Here is a 6,698-nt window from a genome sequence, read left to right as displayed (position 1 = left end):
AACCAAGAAAAATAAGAAAAACCTTATACTTACTTTTTTAAGCTTACTTATAGTTTTACCGTGTTTAAAATGCTAAGATATAAAATTTATAAAATAGTTCTGGAGTATTTTTTGAAAAAGGAGGCTCTGTTGAGTTGACCAGGAAAGCGTGGGATATAATTGTCCACATCAATTTATTTCAATACTCATTTGAAAAGCACCAAATTTCAAATTCACCAAAACATTTAAAATACGCAACGAAATTTGAAGATGATTAAGTGATCTCAATGATTCACGACGTCATCCCGTTCACGGGGAGGAGGATGCAAAGGGTGTACTACTCCTTGTTTGACCTGCTGAATGAAGAATACTTGTGGTGTATTGAACAGACCTTACTGTTCTCAGATTGTCAGCTCTTGAACTTGATTCTCGATAATGGTGGTGATTTGACAAACTTAGTGCATGAAAAGTTCCCACAGTACCCGAAGGGCATCAAGGGTTTGAGCGAAGAAACTACAACCGGTGTACACAATTTATATAAAATGGTGAAGGAGAGACGTCTCGGTGTGTCAGCCATCAACGTCAACGATTCGGTGACCAAGAGCAAATTCTATAATCTGTATGGTTGTCGCGGGTCGCTAATTGATGGTATTTAACAGCCCACCGATGTGATAATTGCTGGCAAAGTGTGCTGTGTTGCTGGTTATGTGATATTGGCAAAAGTTGTGCATAAGCTCTGCGTAGTTTCGGCGGAATCGTTATTGTCACCGATATCGATTCCATCATTGCTTTGCAAGCAGCTATGGAAGGCTATGAAGTAACCACCATGGAGCAAGCATACAGAGAAGCTACCATCTTCGTAACAACAACTGGTTGCAAGGACATTATTACTGGGGCACATTTTGAACACATGCCCGCCGATGCGATCGTTTGTAATATTGGTAATTTCAATTGTGAAATCGACGTCGCATGTTTGAATGCCATTGCCAAGAAGAAGATTAATAACAAACTGCAAGTCGATCGTTATACACTATCCAATGGTAATTATATTATTTTGTTTGATTTCGTTCAGAAATCAAGTGCTGGCTCAAATCGAATTGTGGACCAAGGCTGACAAATACAACGTAGTTGTGTCTCTGTTGCCGAAAATACTTCATGAAGAGATCGCTAGTCTACACTTGGAGAAATTGGGCATACAACCTGAAAAGTTCCGTGATTAGACTTAGAATGACATCATATTATATTATGCATTACGGCGTGAATACTGACAACCTAATCCTATTAATTGCAGGTGCAATCATCGTAACAATAGTCCTACGACACATCTGTAATTCAGCAAGGCACGCATCCGCCAATCTTGTAAAAAAAAATGTTGTTAAAATGTCCAAGATTTATAAATACTTGAATTATTTTGAAGTGTGAACACTCATATTTTCGTAAATTTGTATAGAAACAGATATCATGTTACAAATATTTATAAGGACGAAACATAATTTTAACATCAGCGATATTGACGACGATAAGCGAATTGAACATTTTTCTTTTATGCTCAGCACGTACATAAATGCATCCTAGTTTAATCGAAAGTTTTCCTTAAATCTGATTATAAAAACTTATGTGATAAGTTCCATTTGATTGCAATGACCCCTAATGCACCGTCGCTTCCTAAGTAATCTTTATTGAATTTTTGAAATAGCACCGATTAATTTGAAAACAAACAATATTCAGTTTTAAGACGCTAAAAATGTCAATGTTGGATGAATTCAAGTGACATTTCTCAATTATTTTAGTATGGCAACAAAAAATTTAAGAGAATGTGTTCATTCACCAGTCACAATATGAACAGGTCGAATTTTCGCCAAAACGTTTGACTCGCCAAATGCTTTAGCTTCGCCAGTGACAATACATGCATGATTTACAAAATCGTCCCAAGTTACAAAAACTGTCTTAAATTTAAAATCTCTATTTTAGAGACTTTTGACTTTAACACAGTACAGAATCGATCGGTTACCCTAAGTAAATATTTATATTTGTGTTGTTGACAGTTGAGTGCATGTGTATTGCATATAAATTCATGCGCGCCTCATATAAATGTTTATGCGTTTATATGTTCTTCATGTAAAATGTGTAACGCAAATATGTTTATGCACGTGTATTATATTGGAATGCATATAGATAAGTACACATATCGCTGGCTAAGGGTGCAAAGTGCCTAAGTTCATTTTTTCCAAAAATGGGATTTTGATGCAGTTCGAACGATAATTCGAAAATACATGGGTTAAAAAACAAAAAAGGGATTTTTTTTAAGTTGTATAGTGTTGGTAAGCAAAAGTCTTAAGTCCGTAGTTGTCAAAAAAGCGCGCGCCCAGTCCACCGAACGTACACAGCATCAGCTGTTTCATAGGAATTTGGCGCAACATTCAGTAAAGTTTGTTTATTTGTTTTATAAAATTGCTCATAAGTGGAAGGTGAATACGGTTACTTATTTTTTCTTAATATTTAAAGTTTAATTATTGTTATTATATCAGATTATATGTGCTGATAAAAATAATAAGGAGGATGGAGTCATGTGTAGAAGTTCACGCAAGTGAGGAAAGTTCTCTGATCGCCATTCACTTGGGAGTGGCCAGAAACGATTCGTTTACACATGGCTCAAGCAGCTCACTACTTCCGGTCTTTGACCAAGTATCCTCTGATTAGCCTAAGAACATCCGTTCGAAGGCGAGCTAAAGTGAGAAGGCGAAACATTCCCTACAAGGGTTGTGCGCTGGGCTTGGGACCCGCCACGTAAAAAAAACAATACCAATGAAAACGTTAAAACAGCCTCGGATGAGAGACCCCCCTTTTGATGATGACCATGGCAAACGGAATAAGGACTACGATTTAAGGGCATGCACCTGGAATGTCCGGACCCTTAATTGGGAAGGTGCCGCTGCCCAGCTGGACGGGACAAGGACAGAGACGAGTAGGTCCTTGTGACATTTACTACAGTGGCCATATAAAGGAGCGCAAGTTTGGTGTTGGATTTGTGGTGGGAGAGAGACTCCGTCGCCGAGTACTATCATTCACTCCGGTGAATGAACGTCTAGCCACAATCCGCATCAAAGCGAGGTTCTTCAACATATCGCTGATTTGCGCCCACGCCCCGACGGAAGAGAAGGACGATGTGACCAAAGATGCATTCTATGAGCACTTGGAGCGCGCTTATGAGAGCAGCCCCCGCCACGATGTCAAAATCGTGCTTGGCGACTTTAACGCCAGGGTGGGCAAAGAAGGTATATTTGGCACTACGGTCGGTAAATTCAGCCTCCACGATGAAACATCCCCAAATGGGTTGAGGCTGATTGACTTCGCCGGGGCCCGAAATATGGTTATCTGTAGTACTAGATTCCAGCACAAGAAGATTCATCAAGCTACCTGGCTGTCTCCGGGTCGAAAAACTACCAACCAGATCGATCATGTTGTGATAGATGGAAGACACGTCTCCAGTGTTTTAGATGTGCGTGCGCTCCGAGGTCCTAACATCGACTCGGACCACTATCTTGTTGCAGTTAAGATTCGCACCCGCCTCTGTGCAGCAAAAAACGCACGCCAACAAACACAAGGAAGGTTCGACGTCGAGGAGCTGCAATCACAACAGACAGCCGAACGATTCTCTACTCGGCTTGCACTCCTGCTCTCTGAGACCACTCGTCAACAACTCGGTATAAGGGAACTGTGAGACGGCATTTCAAACTCCTTACGTACAGCTGCAACCGAAACCATTGGTTTTCGGAAAGTGCAAAAGAACAGCTGGTACGACGAAGAGTGCCGTGTCGCAGCGGAGAGAAAACAGGCTGCCTACCTCGCCACGTTACGATCGACCACTACACGTGCGGGATGGGATAGATACCGAGAGTTGAAGAGGGAAGCGAGACGCATCTGCAGACAGAAAAAGAAAGAGGCCGAAATGCGTGAGTACGAAGAGCTTGATAAGCTGGCCGACAGGGGTAATGCTCGAAAATTCTACGAAAAAATGCGGCGGCTTACAGAAGGTTTCAAGACCGGAGCATACTCTTGTAGGACCCCCAAAGGTGATCTAGTCACTGATGCCCAGAGCATAGTTAAATTATGGAGGGAACACTTCTCCAGCCTGCTGAATGGCAGCGAACGCACAACACCAAGAGAAGGAGAACCCGATTCCCCAATCGATGACGATGGAGCAGACGTTCCATTACCCGACCATGAAGAAGTTCGAATAGCAATTGCCCGCCTGAAGAACAACAAAGCGGCAGGGGCCGACGGATTGCCGGCCGAGCTATTCAAACACGGCGGCGAAGAACTAATAGGGAGCATGCATCAGCTTCTTTGTAAAATATGGTCGGACGAGAGCATGCTATGCCCAATCCATAAAAAAGGAGACCCCACAATCTGCGCCAACTACCGTGGGATTAGCGTCCTCAACATCACATATAAGGTTCTATCGAGCGTATTGTGTGAAATATTAAAGCCCACCGTCAACAAACTGATTGGACCTTATCAGTGTGGCTTCAGACCTGGAAAATCAACAACCGACCAGATATTCACCATGCGCCAAATCTTGGAAAAGACCCGTGAAAGGAGAATCGACACACACCACCTCTTCGTCGATTTCAAAGCTGCTTTCGACAGCACGAAAAGGAGCTGCCTTTATGCTGCGATGTCTGAATTTGGTATCCCCGCAAAACTAATACGGCTGTGTAAACTGACGTTGAACAACACCAAAAACTCCGTCAGAATCGGGAAGGACCTCTCCGAGCCGTTCGATACCAAACGAGGTTTTAGCCAAGGCGACTCCCTATCGTGCGACTTCTTCAACCTGCTTCTGGAGAAAATAGTTCGAGCTGCAGAACTAAATAGGGAAGGTGCCATCCTCTATAAGAATGTACAGCTGCTAACACCCGCGCTGTTAGTTCTGCTTTTTCCAGGCTGGACAAGGAAGCACAGAAAATGGGTCTGGCAATGAACGAGGGCAAGACAAAATATCTCCTGTCATCAAACAAACAGTCGTCGCACTTGGGACTTGGCTCTCACGTCACTGTTGACAGTCATAACTTTGAAGCGGTAGATAATTTCGTCTATTTAGGAACCAGCATTAACACCACTAATAATGTCAGTCTGGAAATCCAACGCAGGATTGCTCTTGCCAACAGGTGCTACTTCGGACTGAGTAGGCAATTGAAAAGTAAAGTCCTCTCTCGACGAACAAAAGCAAAACTCTATAAGTCGCTCATAATTCCCGTCCTGCTATATGGTGCAGAGGCTTGGGCGATGACAGCAACCGATGAGTCGACGTTACGAGTTTTCGAGAGAAAAATTCTGCGAAAGATTTATGGTCCTTTTTGCGCATTGGCCACGGCGAATATCGTCATCCGATGGAACGATGAGCTGTCACGAGATATATGACGACATTGACATAGTTCAGCGAATTAAAGACAGCGGCTACGCTGGCTAGGTCATGTTGTCCGGATGGATGAAAACACTCCAGCTCTGAAAGTATTCGACGCAGTACTCCGCCGGGGGAAGCAGAGGAAGAGGAAGACCTCCACTCCGTTGGAAGGACCAAGTGGAGAAGGACCTGGCTTCGCTTGGATTATCCAATTGGCGCCACGCAGCGAAAAGAAAAAACGACTGGCGCGCTGTTGTTAACTCGGCTATAATCGCGTAAGCGGTGTCTACGCCAATTAAGAAGAAGAAGATAAAAATAATAATATTCAACCGAAAGCAGTAGAGTGCCCTGATTTTGGAATTGAAGCAGATGATGGTGTTGTAGGACTAGTGCCTTATGGTTTTAACAGCAGTTCAGACAATTCATTTGTGTTACCAGAGCAGAGTAAAACACGTAAACGAAGATTAAAAACAAAATCCAGTTCCTCCTTTTCTGAAAAAAATAAAGTCCTTCGCCAAAGTGGTAAAAAATATCTCGGCAAAAAAAAAACAGGTAACGTTTGGCAATACAATAACGTGAGAGACGCTAGAACTCTCAAGCAAAGATGTAATTGTTTGGATAAAGGTGAGACTGCAATCATGAAATGCGCACAACTGTCAGAATCATGTAGAGAACAAATATTTAAGGAATTTTGAAAAATGTGTTGAAAACAAAAAAAAAAAATTACGTTAATACTTTGATAGAGTGTATTCAAACTAAAAGACCTCGAAATCGTCGCATAGAAAACACATCCAAGAGAAGTCAAACACTGCAGTATCACCTTAAAGCCAATAATACAATTTTGCGTGTCTGTCGCACTCTCTTCTTAAACACATTGGGCATAAGCGGAAAAACTGTTTTGAAATGGTTGAAAACGTTCTTTTCTGTATCCAATTCACACAAACACAACCGAGGAATGGCTACCCAAAGTGTACAGCAGCAAGAACTAAGTATGTTTTTCGACAGTCTTCCAGCCACAGAATCTCATTATTGTCGAGCTACAACCACAAAAAAATATCTATTATCAGAATGGCAGTCTAAGACAATGCTTTATGATTTCTATAAAAATAATTGGTGTACTGAACACGAGAAGCAACCTCTTTCTATGACGGTTTTTAATAACATTTTTGAAAACAAAAAATTATCTTTGTATGCGCCGAGAAAAGATCAGTGCGATATTTGCGCGCGTTATCGTGTCGGAAATATTTCAGAGGAAGATTACTGCTCCATCAGGAAAAGAAGAAAGAAGCCAGAGAAGAAAAAACCAAAGATA

General features: G+C 41.9%; 1 pseudogene; it reads left to right on the top strand.

The window, feature by feature from the left end:
- Positions 1-302: 302 nt before the first annotated feature.
- On the top strand, positions 303-1,199 carry LOC120779865 (annotated as a pseudogene).
- Positions 1,200-6,698: the final 5,499 nt, after the last annotated feature.

This window comes from Bactrocera tryoni, unplaced genomic scaffold, assembly GCF_016617805.1.
Source record: "Bactrocera tryoni isolate S06 unplaced genomic scaffold, CSIRO_BtryS06_freeze2 scaffold_11, whole genome shotgun sequence".
Taxonomy (NCBI): domain Eukaryota; kingdom Metazoa; phylum Arthropoda; class Insecta; order Diptera; family Tephritidae; genus Bactrocera; species Bactrocera tryoni.
This window is presented reverse-complemented; position numbering and strand designations above follow the sequence as displayed.